Genomic DNA, 19,214 nt, shown 5'->3' with positions numbered 1-19,214 from the left:
TGGGGCCGGGGGGAGCTGCTCCAGCCCCATGGTGTGGGAGGAAGGCCCTCCACACCGCAGAGGAGCTCTGCTCTGCTCTGCTTCTCTGTGTCCATTAGGCAAGCCCACCTAGCTCCATATCCAGCTTCTTTTTCTCCCTGTGCCCTCGGTTGCCCTCCCATCACCCGTTCTCCATGGAGCAGTGGGCCGTCGGCTTCCATCACATGGTACCAACTTTCCACCTGCTTAAAAGCCCTCACGGTCAAGTCCCCGAGTTCCTGCCTGCCCGCCCTCTTGCTCCCTCTCTGCCGTCTCTGCTCCTGAGCCCCGGGCCCTCTGCTCACACTGGCTATGGTGGACTTCTTTTGCTCTGCCTCACACTCATGCCATTTTCCCCTGGATGGGGGTCTAGTTCACAGCGGCACCCCGTGAGGACTGAAGAAACACGTCACCCAGTTATTTTCGGGGTTCTCATAACGGTGTGGGGAATGGCTTTAGAACACAGCCTCACTGCTGGAGATTACACAGCTCACTGGGCCCATCCACTCACACCCTAGCGCTCTGGTTTTCAATTTTATGATTTATCTATCAGTCTACTCTCTAGAACAGGGGTTTGCACATTAAAAAATAAAGGCCCAAGTAGTAAACAGTATAGATTTAGAGGACCATCCAGTTTCTGTCCCGAGGTATTAGACTGTGCCATTGAAATGGACCAGTAGTCCTAAAGGAATAGTCCTAGGGCTGCTAATAAAACTTTATTCACACAGAGATAGTCTGCTCACCTGCTTTAGAAGGTAAGCTTCTTGGGTAGCCTGAGTCCATGGTTGGCCATCATTCACTTATAGCCTGTCAGGGAAGTTCGACATGGTGGAGACTAGAATTCATCCACAGCTGTGGAAGTGAGAAAGGCCTCCATCCTGCATTTCAGCGACCATGTTTGGCATCATGCCCCCTGAACTCGGGCCTCTGGTCCATTGTGCCTTTCCCCACTGGCAATCTGCAATCTCGGACCATCTACCAAATCACTTCATATCTGCTCTTCTCTCCTGTCGGATAAGACCACAGGCAAACACAAAATCATGTCTTGGAGCCGTTTTAAAGGGGAAAGGTGATCACACAAGTGATTCCAGCTGAAGTGAGAAGAAAAGAGCATCTCTGCCGCTGTTTCTGTCTCTCTCTTCAAGAATAGTTTTTGTCTCTTTTCAATTAACAGCCTGATTTCCTTTCCTTTCTATAGAGTGATGTTTGCAATCTAAAGACAACCTTGATTTGCCAAAGACAGTGGAAGACCTTTCTTTTAAGAGGCCTTTGGTGGGGGCACTGAATAGGAGAGAGAAAGATAAACCACCGGTGGGGAGAATGAGATTTAGGGGGAACCATTTCTGAAGGGGGCTGTTGTGAGGGGTGCTGTGTCATTCACTCCCTGATTATCCTCCCCCCCCCCCCCCCGCCGCCTCTAGCAGACAAACCATTGTTTACCTTGTGCATTACACGGAGCAGGCAAAGCTACTTATTTTCAGGATGATAGAGTTGAATCCTACTCTAGGTTAGGCATGACCTGAGAACATAGGCATTGTCTTCCAGTTACATAGAAGTGTTCAACTAGTACTGCCTGGTTCTGTTCACATTCTACCTTAATAATTCCCTTGTTACAAAAAAAGAAGTCTTCATCATTCAGACCCAGTGTCTTCTCCCATCCCCCCAAAAATCAGCACTCCATGTTTGTTAAAGAAGAAAGAGGTAATTCAGTGAGTTTTGCCACAGAGATTCCTCAAGGATACACAAGAATGACTTGCAATCAGCACACTCATGCTTAATATATAAATGGATTCTCCCTGAAATGCCGAAGTGTGCTTAGCGGCAATTTGATTATACACGGTTTAAGCATTCTCTTTAGTGCCCTTTCCCCACGATGCTTGTGCTATCGATGGGGGAAGTTTTCTCAAGAGCGGGGAGCAGCTTCAGGCCAACTATCACTTGAATGATCACAGATGACAGCAGAACCATCCTCCTAGCACCTCCCAGGGAGAAGAATCCAGCTCTGCAGTCTGGACCCCTGGCTCCAACAGGCAGTTCCTCGCTGGACTGTATGATCACAATAAATCAATCCTTCCTTCGGTTTCAGTACCCTAAAGAAATGGGGAACCCTCCTGTGTGCGGAGGGGAGGTGGTGATGGAAGCGTTCATCCTGGGGAGATGTGGAGGCAGGCTGTGGCTCTCACTGGTTGTTTTACGTCTGAGCTGCCTTCAAGATGCCGGGTGAAGATGCCCTGGAAAGTCATTGGAAGTCATTGTTCTGGGCTAGTCCTTTCCCTGGCGGGTATCTTGGCTGAGTGGTTCCCCTAACAAGGTCAGATATTTGAGCCTCACCTACATCAGGGATGGTTTGGGATCTCCTTTCCTCCCTCCCTCCCTCCCTCCCTCCCCCTTTCCTCTCTCTCTCCCTGTCTCTCTGTCTCTCTCTCCCTTTCACCTGGAGACCCTTGAATTTGCACAGCGGTGACAGCCCCCAGCCTGAGCACAAGGATGAGTATTTTTGGCTGAGCATCTGAGGAGCCTTGGGAAGGAAGGCGTCTCCCTGAGGTGAGTTCCAGATTCCGTGGCTCCACCCGCTGAGCCCAGTTCTGCCCTTCAGCTTCCTCCGGGTCTGCGGAAGCCGCCATGGGAACGTTTCCGCTTCCCTTCCCCTTCCCCTGTGGGCACCTTCACCTCTGCATGAATCCTGAGAGACCCTGGTCATCACAGGGTATTGAAATGCACCAAGCAAACTAGCACCGTCAAAGAAAGTCTAGATATAAACCATCTATGTCTGTTATGGCCTGAAAGTCACGTTCATTACCACTTTTTTTTTTTTAACCTCTGTGTGTATTTACCAGTAACTGAAATGTGAAGTTGTAGTGGGGGAGTTGGTTATTTCCTCATCTGCGTTAACTTCCCCTGCATTCTATTCATTGGTCTTCTGGGAAGGATGGGGCCCCCTCAGGGCCCAGCCATGTCATGCACCCCTTGCCCAGGAAGCCACATAGCCCCACAGGCCATGTTGTTTATATTTCAGGAGCTTCAGACAGACACCGCCTCGTGCTCGCCAAGGTCTGAGTTGAATCAGAACACTGAGCTTAGCACCTTGCATGAATTATGAGATAGAGAAGACTTCGGGAACACCTTTACATTGGGGGGATCTATCTCACTGTTACAGAATGGGACTGACTGCTCATTTTCCCCCCACTTAATATGGCAAACCTGCATGGAGTACTTTGGTTCGGATGAAGCATGGGAAAGAATGCTGCTTTAGGATTAAATAAGAACAATTCTTCCTTTCCCTCCAGAGTTCTTGCATCACCACAGAATGGGGAGGCCTCTTGGAAAAAGCTTGGGGAGGAGTATCCTTTCCCCAACTCTTTCAGTCTCAGGTGTGTGGGTATGCATGTGCATGTGTACCTGCAGGTGTATGTGTACATGCGTGTATCCCAGAGTTACAGGGCCAAGATGAAGTACCCCATACCTAGCAGGAAAAGCCCTTTTTAGGCTGTCTCTGGGAAAGGTGGCAGAAGAGGTAAAACAGATTCTAGAGGTATTTGGCCGGTGGGGGGGTGGGGAACTCCCCGGAGACAAATGATTTCCTTAACTTTCTTTGTCACTTCAGTTATGGGGACTTTCTGCTGGCAGGATTGTTCCTAGAACAGTAGCAATGGTCAGGAAATACAAAATAAGTGTAAAGCGGTCTTTGATCCTCTCCTACTCCTGTTGATGATTGCTTAAGATTTCTCCAAGCAGAACCCCAAACACAAACACACTCCATTCCCACTGTGTTGGCAGCCATACCAGTTCCCCTACCAGAATCCCTCCAATTAATCCTCCAGAGCTGACAGTTGGGCTACACAAGGGCCTATCAGAGATGCCGGTGGAAGGTTTGAGCCATGCATATTTCCCTTGAAAAGCAAGCCAAAAGTAGGAGTTGGTCCAGACAGCATATTGCAAGTGAAAGAGATGAAGGGGCCCAGAACCTTCCCTTCTTCCCTTAGTAAGATGGTGGTATCGTTCCCTGCAAAGAACGCTGGGAGCTTCAGTTGGCTTTCGACCCAGAAATTGAGGGTGTTGATGGCTGTTTGCTCCCCATGTGTCTACACAACATACGTCTGTGTTTGCATGTTGATGTCTCGTGTGTGTGTGTGTGTGTGTGTGATTCCACATGTCTGTGTGTTTGTGTTAATGTGTTTGGGTGGTGGGTCTGCCAGGGTGTGTTGTGGGTTAAAGGATGTGGTAGACACAGCTTCTGCCCGGCTCCAGGATTTCGCTTTCTGTGACATTTTCACAAACCCCACCAAAGGAAACGCAGTCATTCTTAATTGCCTCTGGGACCCTTGTCTTCCCAAACAGGACAGACAGGAAGGGCCGAGTCTGGTGGATAAACCTTCCTGGCACCCCACCTCACTGAGGACAAAGTGAGGAATCTGAGCCTGAAGGCAGACATCTAAGACAGCGTGCCGTGTTAGTCGCCTAGCCAGCAAGACTAGATGGGAGAGCTGCATGTGCCCCGGGAATCCATCACACTGGAACCATTTTGTTGGAGGAATAGACGTGCGACTGGAATGGGGCTGGAGATGACCATCTAAAGTTTGGGTGGTGCCAGGCTGTGGAGAGCCCTGGATGTCAGTGGGCTTGAGGCAAGTCATCTTGGGGGAGCTGTCAGTGGCTAGGTGTCTCCGTGATGCACATCGGGAGGCAGGCAGGTGTCTCCAGGGAGGCCCTGGCCTCTGCTGCCAGCCCCTGGGATCCCTGGGAACCAGGCTTATGGGGGCGGGGAGGGACAGCACTTGTGGTGGGGGGTGGGTGGGAAACTAAGCCCAGGGTAGCCCAGCTCTCCCCTGACTGCCCTTCATGAGTTTGCTGAGGGCCTCCCATGTTCCAGGCCCTGTGCTATGCTGTGCTGGAGCTTGATGGAGAGTTGGAGACACCACATTTTTTTTTTTTGCCTTTGTATTTCATCCTGGTATCTGGTAGGTAGATATTCTACCAATGCAGTAAATTAATCCGATCAAATTAGTTAAGTGCAAAGTTCAGTGATAGGATTTGTCCTCCATATTTTTTTTATTTGGCTTATTAGACAGGCACAAGTGCTTAGGAGAATAGCATGAAACTGGCCGTGGGTGTTAGGAAGCCGTGGGTGGTGTCAAGTCCTGTGGGGGGGTGGGGCGGTTCAGGAAGGGAATGGTCAAGGTGAGCCTTGAGGGTAGAGTGAATTGTGCCTCCGGAGGAGGACTTCAGACCGTGGCATCTGAGGCTCATTCTGGAATGCAGGCACATGGCAGATGCCCAAACAGCTGGGCTTAAGGACCTCCTAAGAAGTGGTACTAGTTGGTTGCAACCTCTGAAGTCTGCATTCCAGTGTCTGCAAACCCTTTCTCTCCAAAGAATGGGCTTACATCCCCCATCAAGTGAGAGCCCTGGGTGGGGGGTGGGACACGGGGGCAACCACAAATACCCAACGCCCCGTGCAGAGAAAAACAATAGAACCCCATCTTAAAAAATGACCAGGATGCACCCCATCCCGCCCTGCCTTCCCAGACATATCTGGATCCCAAAGGAAACCGAAGTCACGCGGCACATCGTTGCCTTCAAACCCCCAAATTCTCATTGACAAAGCGTGGTGCGCACTCCAGCTTCGGCCTGCTGTAGATCCTCACCGGGTCCGTCCCCTCTCTCCCAGGAGGCCGACGTGCCCTTGAGTCTTTAGCCAGAGTCCCCATGGGGGCGAGGCTGCGTGGGACGGTAGAGAACCCTCCAGGAGTCAGAACTCAGCACGCAGGAGTTTCATCTCTGTATTCTGCAAACTGCCTGCACAGGAATGCTGTTTCACAAAGCCCCAGCCTGGAAGAGGGTAATTCTAGTCAAGACTTGCCAGCCATGCTGTTGCTTTTGGAGCAAGAAACACTTCTTAGCCTGGAGGTGTATTTTGGCATGGTGTATGGCCGGCAACATCCCGACACCCAGTGCGGGAGTACTTGTGATATAAACCTGGCTTGAAACGGTCGGTTGCAGAGCAATCATGCGTGTTTGGCCCAGTCCAACTTGACATGGGGGTGGGGAATTGGGGAGCCATGGTATGTGAGGGACAATAGAAAGTTGTTTTCACTGAAACTCCTTCTTGGCCGACTCAGAGCCCCGGGGCCCACACTGCCAATGAACACGCTGCCATTACTTCCTGAGGCCACACGGTGTCGCTGTTGAAGACTGGTTCTGCATAGTTCATTGCCCCGTGCCTTAGGAGAAGCCTTGGTCCTTCTTCGAGGGAGATGCATTGCACTTCCCTTTTGTGTTTGACGGTGCAATAGGACAATTCTGTGCTCCTCCTGGAGTCAGCCATTATTCCTCTTGTCTCCCCGCCCCACTTCCTACCCATTTCTGATGTTTCATAGAATTACCTTATTCATGATTCAGTGATGTTGTCAGCCCTGGTCCCAGTGCTCCCAAAGCCTCTGGATTCTGGATTCACATGCAGCTGCTGACTCTGTGGTACCAAGCACAATTCTGATGATATGTGGACACAAAGATATCTGACTTGGTTAAAGAGAAGAAAGAGGAGCGAGAAGGTGGCCAGCAAGGGGAGGCCAGGGAATAATGTCCTCCTTTACAGCAGCCAACGACGGACCATGGCTGCTCTGCACAAGGCTTTTGGTTTGGGCAAAACAAACTCATCTGTCCTATTCAATTAAAACACCACAGGTTTGAATTTTTATCACTTAGATGTGTGAACCCGGCTTTCCTGTGGTAGAACAGCTCTCTGCACACTGAATGTGCTGGGCTCTGTCTCAGTGCAGGTCAATGGGGGAGGGAGTGAGAAAGGCCTGGGACTGATCTGGCAGAGGGAGCTTGACCACTCAAGCCATGCCCTCAGGTTTGTTTTTTGCTTTTAGTTTGTTTTTCAGGTAGCCTCTTGAGCATCTCCACAGTCTGTTTTGTGAACAGGGTCCTCCCACCTCTGTCTCCTGATCAGCTGACACTGCAGGTGTGAGGCACCCCGCCTGGCCCTCCCTGTCCGTACAGATTCGAGCGATGGTGTCGAAGCAGTTCCTTTAAGTCAGTGTGAGAGTTTGCCAGGTTTGCACCATGTGACCAATCATGTTTAAGAATATTCTAGACAGCCAAGAGAGCCAGGTACCTTCCCCCAGGGAGAGGTATGACGTGTGTATGGTGGGGAAGATGGGCCAAAGGTGTGGGGGGCATGGGCTTGGTTTCTGGGGTATGTGTTGCCCTAAGAATTTCATCCACTTTGTGGAGCTAGCTGTGCCTTCTCCCCTGATCCCTGCATTAGATGTCAGGTGACCAGCCATGGCGGCTGGGGCCCGGATGGAGCCCCTGCAATGACACAGCTCCACAAGGCGCCACACGCGTTCTCATTCGAGTCTCAGTAGCCGTCCCCTTTTAAACAAAGGGACGGCAGTCTCACTGAGCGCTGGACACAGCAGTTATGTCTGCCAGTCCTTTCGGTTGAGGGTGGACATCGGGCTGGGAGTTTACCAAGTCCAGGAGGTGTTTTCACCTCTGAGCCATGCCTCTGGTTCTGTTTTCTTGTTATTGTTTAAGCCCAGTTCTCACACCTGGTCACCATGCCCCTGTGTTAGCTGGGATCAAGGCACACACCATTGAACCCAGCTGTTGGCTGAGGAGAAGCTTGTTGATCTTTTCTGCCAGGGTTAGCCTCCAGTCCTGATCCTCTAATGGCAGCTTCTCCCATGGTTAGGGTGACAGGCATAAGCCACCCGCTCGGGCAGCTCTCAGCCTCTTACCTATGCATTTGTCCTTCAGGACTGCCCGTCCCCTCTTTCCCACAACGATCACCCTGTCCCTTCTGAGTGCTGTAAACGGCCCCCTGGTGGACTCAGAGGGTGAGCATCATCTCCCAGAAGCACCATGGTGCCACTCACCTCCCCACCACGCACAAGAGGGCCCCGACCACTGACAGTGATTCCTGCCACTGGGCTTGAGAATCCCTGGTGCTCTCAAGCAGATAGGCACCCACACCCACAGGGAGATGCACAGAGACGAGGGCCCGCAGCATGGCTCCTGAGATGGGCTCCTCATCCTGCAGCTCTGGGAAGGATTTGAGGATGTGCTGGAAGTTTTGGGGGATATGGGGCTGGAGGCAGCACTCAGGGGTCTCTGCTCTGTGGGGTCACAAATGCCTACGGGTGCAGCTCTCCTACAAGACCAACACCCCTCTGTCCACGTGTCCTGAGTGTGGCAACACTGACTGGCCCATGGCTATGCCTGGTGGCAAACAGTGAGGCTGAAATTTGAGCCCAGCACCTCTACCTAGATGCTGCTGCAAGTGCCCCCAGTAGAGGCAAAAAGGGAAAGGCTGAATGGCAGGAAGTGGGGGCCCAGGTCAGACCCATGGGGCCAGTCACCAGAGGCAAATGGCGGCAGACTTAGCTGAGGAAGGGACCTAACTCAGACAGAGGCCAGGCAGAGCAATGGGCCCAGAGAAACCTTTGATCCCTGAGGCCCCCCCCCATTTTTGTTCCATGGGGGAGGTGCAACTTGGGGCTGCTTGGGAAGTCTCACTCGAGGCAGGTGCTAGAGGATTGCGCCAGTCATCCCAGCTACTCAGAAAAGCCAAGAGGATCCAGGTTCAAAGCCAGCCCAGGCAGAGAAGTCTGTGGGACTCTTACTGTCCAGTTCACCCTCAAAAAGCCAGACATGGAGCTATGGCTGGAGTAGTAGAGCACTGGCCTTGAGAAGCGAGAAAGCTAAGCAAGGGCAACAGGTCCCGAGTTCGAGCCCCAGAACAGCCCACCCCCACCCCAAACCCCAGAGGTCTCACCGGATACAGGGATAAAATTAGAACAAAGTGGGGGAGGGATGGGGTGTGTCCTTGCATTGGAGAGAAAAGCCTTGCCTATGGCCAGCCCCTGGGCATCATTTAGCTGCCTCTATAGTTAGCTTTAAAATAACAGAATTGTTTAGTAGTAGAAAAATACAGTTATTAGCTATGATTACAGGGGAATCCGATTGAGCCGTGAACGCGATCTGCCTGTCTTGTCCTAACTGGCAATTTCAAATCGCCTCCTTCCCCCCAAACCCCAGCGAAGGAGGAACCAAAGCCTCTAGAATAGCTCCACTTTCTTTATTTGTTATTTCTAAACAAATCAAACGGAAATTGATCAGCCTTCCTGGGAGCGCAGGCACTGCCAAATGTCCTGGCTGGCCTGCCGGCTGTGTGTGTGTGTGTGTGCGCGCGCGCATGTGTGGAAATGGTGTCTGTGAGCCAGGATGGCTTCAATTGTGGATAATCAGAGAACTAATTACCGGCCTGGTGACATGGCCCTCGCCAGCAGGTAATATAATTCACTGCTAAGTGGCCGGAAGCGAGCTTTCCTCGCTCCGGAGGAGGTGTGCGGCACCTGCAGGCCTGCCGTGGGCATGGACACACACCCAGCCAGCCCTGCCCTCCTGCCCCTCCTTCCCTTCCCTCCCTCCCTCCCTCCCTCCCTCCCTCCCTCCCTCCCTCCCTTTCTCCCTCCCTTCCTCCCTTCTTTCCTTCCTTCCTTCCTTCCTTCCTTCCCAGACAATGTTTCAGGGGGACCTGCGCCTCACATCCGAATGCCACAGGTGATCACGGCCCCACTGGCCGTGGCCTGGGATCTCAGAAGACTGCTGGAGGAAGTGGCACCTCAAAGAGCTGTGTACACAAGGAGAGGAGAGCCAGAGGGCCGAGGGGCCTGAGAAAGAAGCATGCGCGCTGTGTGAGCACAGAAGCCGGCACCGCCAGGAGGAGGAAGCCCGGGTGCATGGGAGGCCAGCTGGCCCCCTTGCATTTAGGAGCCGGAGCCATGAGCTTATATCCTGTAGGCTGCATAGAAACCCAAAGGCCCCGGGAAAGGGTCATAGGGGACCAGACAGATAGATTGGGGGGGGAGTGTAAGGTAAAGGAAAGGAAGGACCCAGCACAGGGCAGGGCGGGGGGTGGGGCAGAGGGCAGGTGTGTCTGCAGGAAGAGCGAGGGGCCCTAGACGTGAAGGTGGAGCCCGCGGGCACTGGGTGTTTGGATGGTGAGTCCCCAGTCTGCACATCCTTTCCCCACCCATAGCCGCCTTTCATCCTCCAGTGCTTGCCGCACCTACTGTGCGCATGAGCACAAGAGGCCTTCGTAAGGCTTCCATCTGTAAAGACGGTGGTGTCCGCTGGGAAACTTGCCGCGTGTGCGCGAGGAGGGGAGGTGTTTTCGGGTTCAGTAGCTTAGATGACAGGTGTAAGCTGCCTTGCCTACTGACTTGGTCAAATTCACACCCATGTCATAGCAGCTGTGGAGTCCTTGACTGGACAGGATGGTATTTGGGACGCCTCTGGCACCAATCCAGGGGTGGTACCTGGAAAGCCTCAAGCAGTGGATTCTGGTTTCATCTCCCTGTATCCTCGGGTCCTGGCTCCTCACCCCTGACCCTGGGATTATTTATGCTCATGGGTACAGGCTGTCCTCAAAGGACAGAACGGGCCCTGGAGGAGCATAACACAGAGACAAGGACTGCCAGAGACAGATAGACATCGAAGGAGAAACGCAAAGTACGTCAGTGCAGGGTCCATTTACAAAAAAGGCAGCGTGCAGGTCAGGTGTTGTATTGCTTAAGACTCCATTTGCTTTTCTGTTGTTTTTTTCTCTTTCAGTCATGGGGCTTGGACTCAGGGCCTGGGCACTGTCCCTGAGTGCTTTTGGTCAAGGCTGGTGCTCTACCACTTTGAGCCACAGTGCCATTTCTGGTTTTCTGGTGGTTCATGAAAGTCTCACAGACTTTTCTGCCTGAGCTGGTTCAACTGCCTGAGTCACTGGGATTCCAGGTGTGAGCCGCCAGCGTCTGGCAAAGGGTAGATTTGTAACTGGATACAGTTCTTGGGTGAAAGGACAGAAATCACTCTGCCGTGGACCCTTGACCCTTCTCAAGCTCTGTGCCTGCTCTTTTCTCTGCTTGGGCGAGCCGGAACAGGGGAGGCCCCATGGGAGAGGTTGGGACTATTCCTTAGAGCAGGGCTGGGCAACCAGCATCTGCTCCCCTCAAACATCCTCCTCAGTGCAGTTGTTGATAAGAGGTTTACAAATTCACTGCAAGAAAAATGTGGTTCTTTGTACCGTCGTGTCAGTTGTAAAGCTTAACATTAGTGGAGAAACTTGATACCTTGAATTACAGGAGGTAGGTAGGGGGCTCAAGGATGCACACGGATACAAATGTCCATTGATGGTGAAAAGGTTCAATAAATTGCATATCATTCATATCATTCATATCATATAACGATGGGAAACCATTACGAAAATGAGATAGCCCTCTACCAAGTACCATGAAAAGATCTCCAAGAAATTCAACATTAAAATGTTTTTTTAAAGAAGCAAATTGTAGAACAATGCCTATACTCTGAATCTTCTTATTTGTGATAGGAATAAAAGGTCTATGAGCTGGGTACTGGAGGCTCACTCCTGTGATCCTACTTACTCAGGAGGCTGAGATCTGAGGGTTATGGTTCGAAGCCTGGGCAGGAAAGTCTGTGAGACTCTTATCTCCAATTAACCACCAGAAAACCAAAAGTGAACCTGTGGCTCAAAGTGGTAGAGCGCTAGCCTTGAGTACAGAAGCCCAGGGACAGTGCCCAGGCCCTGAGTTCAAGCCCTAGGACTGAAGGAAAAAAGAAAAGGTCTATGAATGCTAGATAAAGGATCCATGACAAACTGTGCATGGTTATTGCCAGGGAGGGCAGGAGCCTAACAGGCCTGAGATTCCCCTGTTTGCTTTATGTATTCATACACGTTCTGTATTTCCGGTTCGGGGGGGGTCTTTGTTCATGGAAAAATATGTGTTCTGTCTCCAATGTGAAAAATCCACAATTCGTGTTAGTGATTTGAGGAAATTTTAGGGTCTGAGGAGAAGTGCTTAATTTATATACCACTGGCCTCATCCCTCACTGCTTCTGGAACCCCACACCATTCTTCTGTTCCCTCTGACCCTCAGGCACATGCATCTGTTACAATAAACACACATACACAGAAGCCAGAGACAACACTCTTCCCACAGCCCCACAGTGCAGTGTACCAGTCAGCAGGGCGGTCCGTGGATATGCTGTCGTAACAAATGACCCCGGTCCTCACCATGCCTCCCTGGGAAAGCCCAGGTCGCTTTCCTGTTCCTGCTTCATCTGTGTCGGTGGCAGGTTGAACGCGTCTCTACGGCATCCTATTTTCCAGCCTGGGACCCCGTCATTATTCTGTATCTATCTGGGAGGATGCCCGTGTCATTTCCCTAGATGAGGATCCTAGAAGCAGAGTGATCAGCAGGGATAGGACTGGATATATTTTGTGGTGTAGTAATTCCCTTCTCAGTCCTATGTCCCTATCCTCAGCTGGCCCACAGTGAGCCACATGTCCCAGATCCTGGCATGGGTCCTTGCCTGGTGTTGCCCTCTGTCCGATGGTCTTTGAGAGCAGTGTGTCTGGCCCACACCCAGCGAGCTGATATCCCTCTGGCCCTCAGTGGCCACCTCCTGCAGCCCGGTCAGTGATAGGTGACTCGTTCTTGTGGCACCAGTGACTGGTTAACAGGGCACAGGGTGAGCCAGTTGGTGCCCCTGGGTACTTGGAGTTCGACTTGGTTGTCCCGGCCAGTTCCTTCCAGGCACAGAACATGAGGAGAAATGGGGTGAGCACCTGAGGGCCACATGCACCCTAGCTATGCCTCGCTGTTCTAGAAACACTCTTAAACACGATCCATAGACACGAGAGGGATTTGAGCCAGGTTCTCTGCCTCATAGCCCAACGCCCCCACCCCCACCAAGAACCCATTTCCTTGGCCGCTCCAGGAAATGCCCATTCAGGGTGATGCCATGGTTGGACTTCCAAGGTCTGACTGGTGGGCATGTCTGCAGAATGTTCTGCTTCTCTCGGCTCTTCCTGGAGAAATCTCCACGTGGACATCTCCAGAACAAAGCCCCAGGTCGAGTGCCAGCCCTTGTCTTGTGTGCTTATCCACAGAAAGCAGCTCTCCATGTTCTGCCCTTGAATCTCCTCATCTCTGGGCCTCGGGGGAGGTGGTGTTGGGCTATCCACCCGAGGGGGTGCAGGTCACGTGAACAGCATGAGGGCAGAGGAGGGCTCCCTTTTAGAATGCATGTTCTTGATGGATTTCTTGTGGCGCTAGTCATAAGTATCTAGTATTGATTTGTGGGTGCCAGGTGCTGTTTTCAGTGTCACATATGAGTTCTATGACCCAGTTCTCCTGAACAGCCCGGAATGTCTATCATCTTCATTTTCAGAAGGAAAAATGGAGGCCCAGAAGGACCAAACGCCTGTTCCCCACAACTACCTCATAGTGCTTGATGCACCTGGGCTTCTAGAACCTGGCTTCTCCAGAGCACACCACGCTTGTTCCTGTGCTCTAGACTTCCCGGTACCCACTGCTCACTCTGTAACTATGTTCCAGAGTCGTCTTCTGCTTCTGACTCTTGAGGTGTTAGAAAGGCTCTGAGATGTTCTTTCTGCCGCCACCTAGCCCTGTCTCTACCTCCACATATTTTCTGGATGTAGCAAAATGCCTGTTTGGCATGTGGGATATTTGGACCAGGAGGAAAATCACTCACCCAAGCAAATAGGAGCAGTAGCATTCATTTTCCACTGAATGTGTGCCAGGCTGTTTACTTTACATCCATTTTGCCTTAATCCCTAGGAATCAGGTAGAATTCTTTTCCCCTTTTGCTGAGGAAAAGAGGAGTAGAGTCAGCCAGGGATAAATAAAAAAAAAGTACATGGTCCAGTTAACACTAGGGGTCAAAACTAAGAGTATTTCCCTACAATTTAACAGGCTCAATAGTTCTTGGTGGGAGGACTGAGCTCGTCCCAGTAGAGCTCTTGGAATGCCATGGTTGTTTGGCATCTTCTAATATGATGAGGGGTATTCTCACCCACAGTGGGAAGTTGCAGAACAGAAAGAAAATGGTGGCCTGCCCATCACAGCTAGGCAGAGGATGCTTGGGGGAGCAGGGGGAGCATCCCCAGGTGAGACATCCCCCAAAACAGCACCGGAGAGCTTTGGGTGAAAGCAGGAAGTGCTGCCATTGTACGTAGGAAGGGTCCAGAGAAACAAGGCGCCATGCCTGGGGGAACTATTCAATTTTGTCCTTGTGGCTCCACTGAACACAGAATACACACCCACTGAGACATGGCACCAATATTCACCAAAATAGTCACCAAAAATTCATAGCCCACGCATCACAGATGGAGGACAGCAAAAGCCATGGGGAGACACTGAACGCCTGAAGACTGGTGCCATTCGGAGAAGTGGACAATTGAGGCCAAGGCTCTCTCCACATAATGACAGACCGAATGTTCATGAGATAAGCCAACACAAACAAGCACTCCTGTCTTTGAAAGAGCAGAAAACTGAGCTTAGAGAGGTTAGTAAGGCCTTCAAGGTCACACAGCTAGTTAGGAATTGCACCAGCCATGAAGCTTCTGTCCAGAGCTTGCTTTCTTTCTTTGACTGTCTTGCAAACAGTGCGTATCTACCGTGCTCCCTTGCTTCTCATGTTTGCAGGATGGCTGTCTTGTCCGTGTGTGCGTGGAGAGTGTTGCCCAGGGAAGCTGCATCCCCTCGGTGCCTGGACTGGCTGAAGGGACAGGGCAGGGACACAGGGGTCAGGAGACAGAAGCATTCTCAAGGCATGAGCTTGTTCCCTAGGTTTCTGTGGCTGAGTCTGAGCTGGATTTTTATATTTTAGCAAAGTCATAAATAGTTGATGTGTGGACGCTGACCGCCTTGCTCTGTGGTGGGGTCTATGTGGCAACCTCTAGGGCGAGGAGACATGCTTTAAGCTTAAAGAAAATGTCTCCACCACAGAGCTGCTGACACGAGTGGTGCATTCCTCCACAGAGCGCGGGAGTCTGCGTGCCAGGAGACAGGGAGTCCTGTGTGCCTACAGAAGACGTCTCCAGGTTGAGACTGGAAGCAGGGCTGCATTCCAGACCTCTGGTCCTCTTTGGGGACCAGGAATAGATACGAGGAAAGTGCTGTCAATGGCGGGCTCACAGAATGCCACCCTCCACCACAAGCTGGAGGGAGCAGAGAACATATTCTCCCACAAGCCCCCAGAGGGAATGCGGTCCTACCGATGCCCTGACCTTGATGGTCAGACTCCAGAAGGTGAGACAGCCACTGTCTGCTATTTCCAGCCACTGCTGGTGGGGAGGAGAGCCAGGCCTTGGGGCCACACCACAGACAATCCCTAAACTTACCACTCAGCACAACAATGGCCGTCCCCACAGTGGCTTCTTGGAAGGCTCAGACATAGCCCTGGGAAATCAGCTCCTCTGCTGCTGCCGCTGGAAGACAGTTAAGAATCACCACCCTGGCCCAGGACACCAGCTCCCAGCCTCAAGCTTCAAGCAAGCAATCTGATTGGTGAAAACAAGGCCATGTATTTCCTCTCTAGCTGCAAGGGAGGCTGGGAAACGCAGAGCCTGGCTTCTATAGTGAAAGACATATATAAGAATATAGAAAAGACACATAAGAGGTTAGGAGACATGGCTGCCTTAGTAGAATTATTCTATGGGTCTTGGGTTTGTCTGTGGGTGTCGGTGGCTGAGTTAGACCTTGTTTTTCATTCTTCAACAAAGGCATAAATAGTTGATGGGCCAAGGCTGACCTCCTGGCTGGCTTTCCCACCTTCTCCCCGGTGTTGCTTTTCCCCATTAGGGAGGAGCTGGGCAGTCGGGAAGAGGGAGGTGGTCCTCTACGACAGCAGCAGAGGACAGCTCCCCGCTGCTCCTTGGCTTCTCCTGCTGTGGGAAGTAAGAGGGAAGCTCATCTTCTCCAAGGACAAAGGCACTCTGCATCAGGTGTCTGGTCCACACATCTTACACTGTAAGTCTTGCTTGTCCAGTTCCATTATTGTAACAGCTGTGTTTAGTTTCAGGGTTTTTTTTTTTTTAATCTCCAGTGTCACCTTTCCTGTATTGATGGAATGGCTTCCCCCGGGGAGGCTGCCTGGAGACAAGACACAGGCCGTATTCTGTGCCTCGCTCTGTCTACACCCTCTGGACTCCTGGTATACCTCTGTATTTCTAGAAAACTCTGAGCATCTCCTCTGTTCTTGTCTTCCTGGACTACACTTTCCTTGAACCTCGCTCGAGGTAGCTCTCTTTGCTCAAACATTATCTTTTCCAAAGTCTTTCCTCCACCCCTTGCTCTACCACCACAGCCCCTTCCTGTCGCCCACTGAATCGTCGCTGAACTCACAGGTGGTGAGACTCCAGAGTCATCGGCTGATATAAATCACCCACCTTTGGATTTTCTGCCATGGCTCCTCCTCACTGCGACACTAGCTGCGTCTTTGTTTTGTCTGCTGCCGCCTCCCTAGCTCCTAGAATAACTCTCAGCAGGTAGGAGGTGCTCAGCAAATATTAGTCGCATGCACAGACCATGTGGTCACCAGCGGTTTAAATGCTTTCCCCACTAAGGTGCAGGAAACAGCTCTGTCTGGGATTCTATCTCTCCCTCAGAACACTGAGCCCACAGAGGGCCCCCTGGGAGCAGCATTTGGGGGATGGGGGCAGGGGGTGGGGAAAGGATCAGGAACGTGTTTAGATTATTTTCTAAGCTGAATGTTTGGGTGGGAAACACAGGCATCTCATGGCGGTGGGGGCTTCCATGTGTGGTGGGAGCTGTCCACGTGGAGAGACAGCTTGTGTGGCACTGTGCACACAGAATCGTTCCAGAGAAATAAACAGCCACCTAATGGCCATTAGCAGAAGAGCTCTCTCATGCACACAAACTGAGATGGACGCGGGTCTGTCAGACAGATACCCTGGGAGTAGCTTTGGCTGGGGACCCAGCCCCGTCCTCGTCTGTTGCTTGTGGCACCGTGGCTGTGAACTCTGGGTCTCTTGAATAGCTTGGGAAATGCCATATGGACCAGAGAACACAGGGTGCCCCCATTTCCTTTTAGGATTGCACACAAATATCCCCGATTCTCTTCCTTTTGGTGGCGATGGAAACTGTTGTGGGGGATTGTCTAGCTTGGAAGGACGGCATCATAGAAGCTAGCCAGCCTGGACAAGAGACCAAGCATGCCTCAGAGGGAGACATCTTGTCTTCATTGTCTGACTCCATGTATTTCCTTTTGACTTAATATTTACATTCATATATATATATATATATATATAATTAACTTGATGTCATGTGCTGTACTAGAGCATTTCCTGACTTGCCCCCTTACATTATGTCGTAGGAGTCACAGCCACTGTGCCCATTTTCAAGATGAACGAAGCAAGACCCCATGTACTTCAGGGCACAGGGAACCCCAGGAACCAGGCTGGACTTTCAACCCCTGCCTATGGAAGAATGGAGGAGGGAAGATGTATCTCATCATCTGTCTGTGTTTCCTGCCAATGATTCTGAGAATCCCCAGACAGCCAGCCACAGGTCTTTCTAGGCTCCCAGGTAGAGTCTATCAGGCCTCTGGGGAGCGGTGTTGCAGCCTCCTGATTTATTAAGATCACAGCATTGGTCGATGGCTGGCCGGTGTGAGCCGCATGCTGATGCGGCCTGGCCCTGAGAGGCGGCTTCGTCTGGGAAGCGGCTTTGCTTTCCTGTCTCAGTGATGGACAGGGCTGGGGCCCAGCCAGACAGTGCCAATCAATCCTCGATTCCCAGGAGCTTGCCCTGAGCTAGGCATGGTGCTAGGTGCTGGACACAGAGTAATAAGTGTGAGATCTGTTTGATGGCAGACCACTGGAGGAAGGGCTCCCCATAGCCAGACACCGTGGGGGCAAGTGTGGATGGATTCAGCATCCTGGAGCTGCCTGATGAAAGGCAGAGGAAGATTCATGCCTACTGAACACACCATTGATCTGAGTGTGGCACAGGAGTCATGAGGATGTTGGGCAAAGGAAACGAAGCCAGGAAGGGCTTGCTTGAAGAACTCATCGATACAAATTTTGGATCAAATTTCCCATAATCCTTCATGAGCTGTCTATTTCTAGAACCCCAGGAGCTGTTATGTACACACACACACACACATACACACACACACACACGTTGTATGTTAGTGATTGACTACAGATGGAAGCAGGAGAGGAGGGTTTCTGCATGGTCCCTTTCTCTTTTGTTTTAATGACATCTGCTTATCTTGAAAAACCAGTTAGACATCCATTGCTCTTTAGGGAACAATCTCCTAAGAACCCTTAGGAGTCACGTGACTTGGCTCCTTGTTCTTGGGTACCACTGGGATCCCTCCCACTTTGTGCACCAGAACCACCTCCTGGTTGCCACGTGCCCCCTAAGGGAGCAACTGCCGTGCTGTAGTTCCCTTCTTGTCCCCGTTCCTTCTCGCCATGCGGTACCATCGCAGGAGTCTCTGTTTCCATGGGTATTGATGTTTAGGCCTCTAGTTAAGCTCTTGTGTATTTTGTTCTTTTTTTATTAATTTTTTAAATGTATTTATTAATTGAATACAAGTTTTTTGACAAGGTGTTGTGCAAAAAGGGTACAGTTACATAGTAGGGCATTGTGTACATTTCTTGTGTATTTTGTTCTTCCACCACCAAGATTCACCAGCTTATGGGCATCATGGAGGATGTGGCAATGCAAGGGCTTGGGTCCAGAGGGCATTGATACCCAGGGCCTAAGAAACCTATTTTGCTGAGTTTGAGACATAAGGATTACTGATTGTCCCTCCTTCTCCTTCTCTCCCTCCCTTCCTCCCTCCCTCCCTGCCTTCCTCCCTCCCTCCCTCCCTCTCTCCTTCTCTACTGTCTCTTTAGAAGAAGAGCAGGAGGCCCAATGGCCACGGAGTACCTAGGAGGGAACCTGTTGGAGTTAGGTTCATTGGAACAGAAATGACAGAATGTCAATTTCCCTCCTAACTGCGTGTCACCGTCAGGAATCAAATAAGCAATTACAGCAAGCTAAATTGAATTCATTTCAGATCCACAAGGGTGGAGAGCACCCAGGCTTTTCCCTGGAGGGGAAGCAGCCTTTCGGATGACAGACACATAGCAAGTCCACAGGGCGCTGCTGCGGCCTCCACACTGCACTTCCTCCCATGGGCCCAGCCTGCCTGGCAAGGTCACTGGCAGTGCCCCACCTGCTTCTCCATGTCCACCTCTCAGACTCACATCGGAGCTGGGTAGCAGGAGGAAGTGGCAGGAACATGTCTCCCATGGTGGGGTCTTGGACATCAAGGTGTGAGGACAGGTCCAC

This window comes from Perognathus longimembris, chromosome 23 (assembly GCF_023159225.1).
Source record: "Perognathus longimembris pacificus isolate PPM17 chromosome 23, ASM2315922v1, whole genome shotgun sequence".
NCBI lineage: Eukaryota > Metazoa > Chordata > Mammalia > Rodentia > Heteromyidae > Perognathus > Perognathus longimembris.
The sequence above is the reverse complement of the archived record's forward strand: the minus strand, read 5'-3'. Positions refer to the sequence as shown.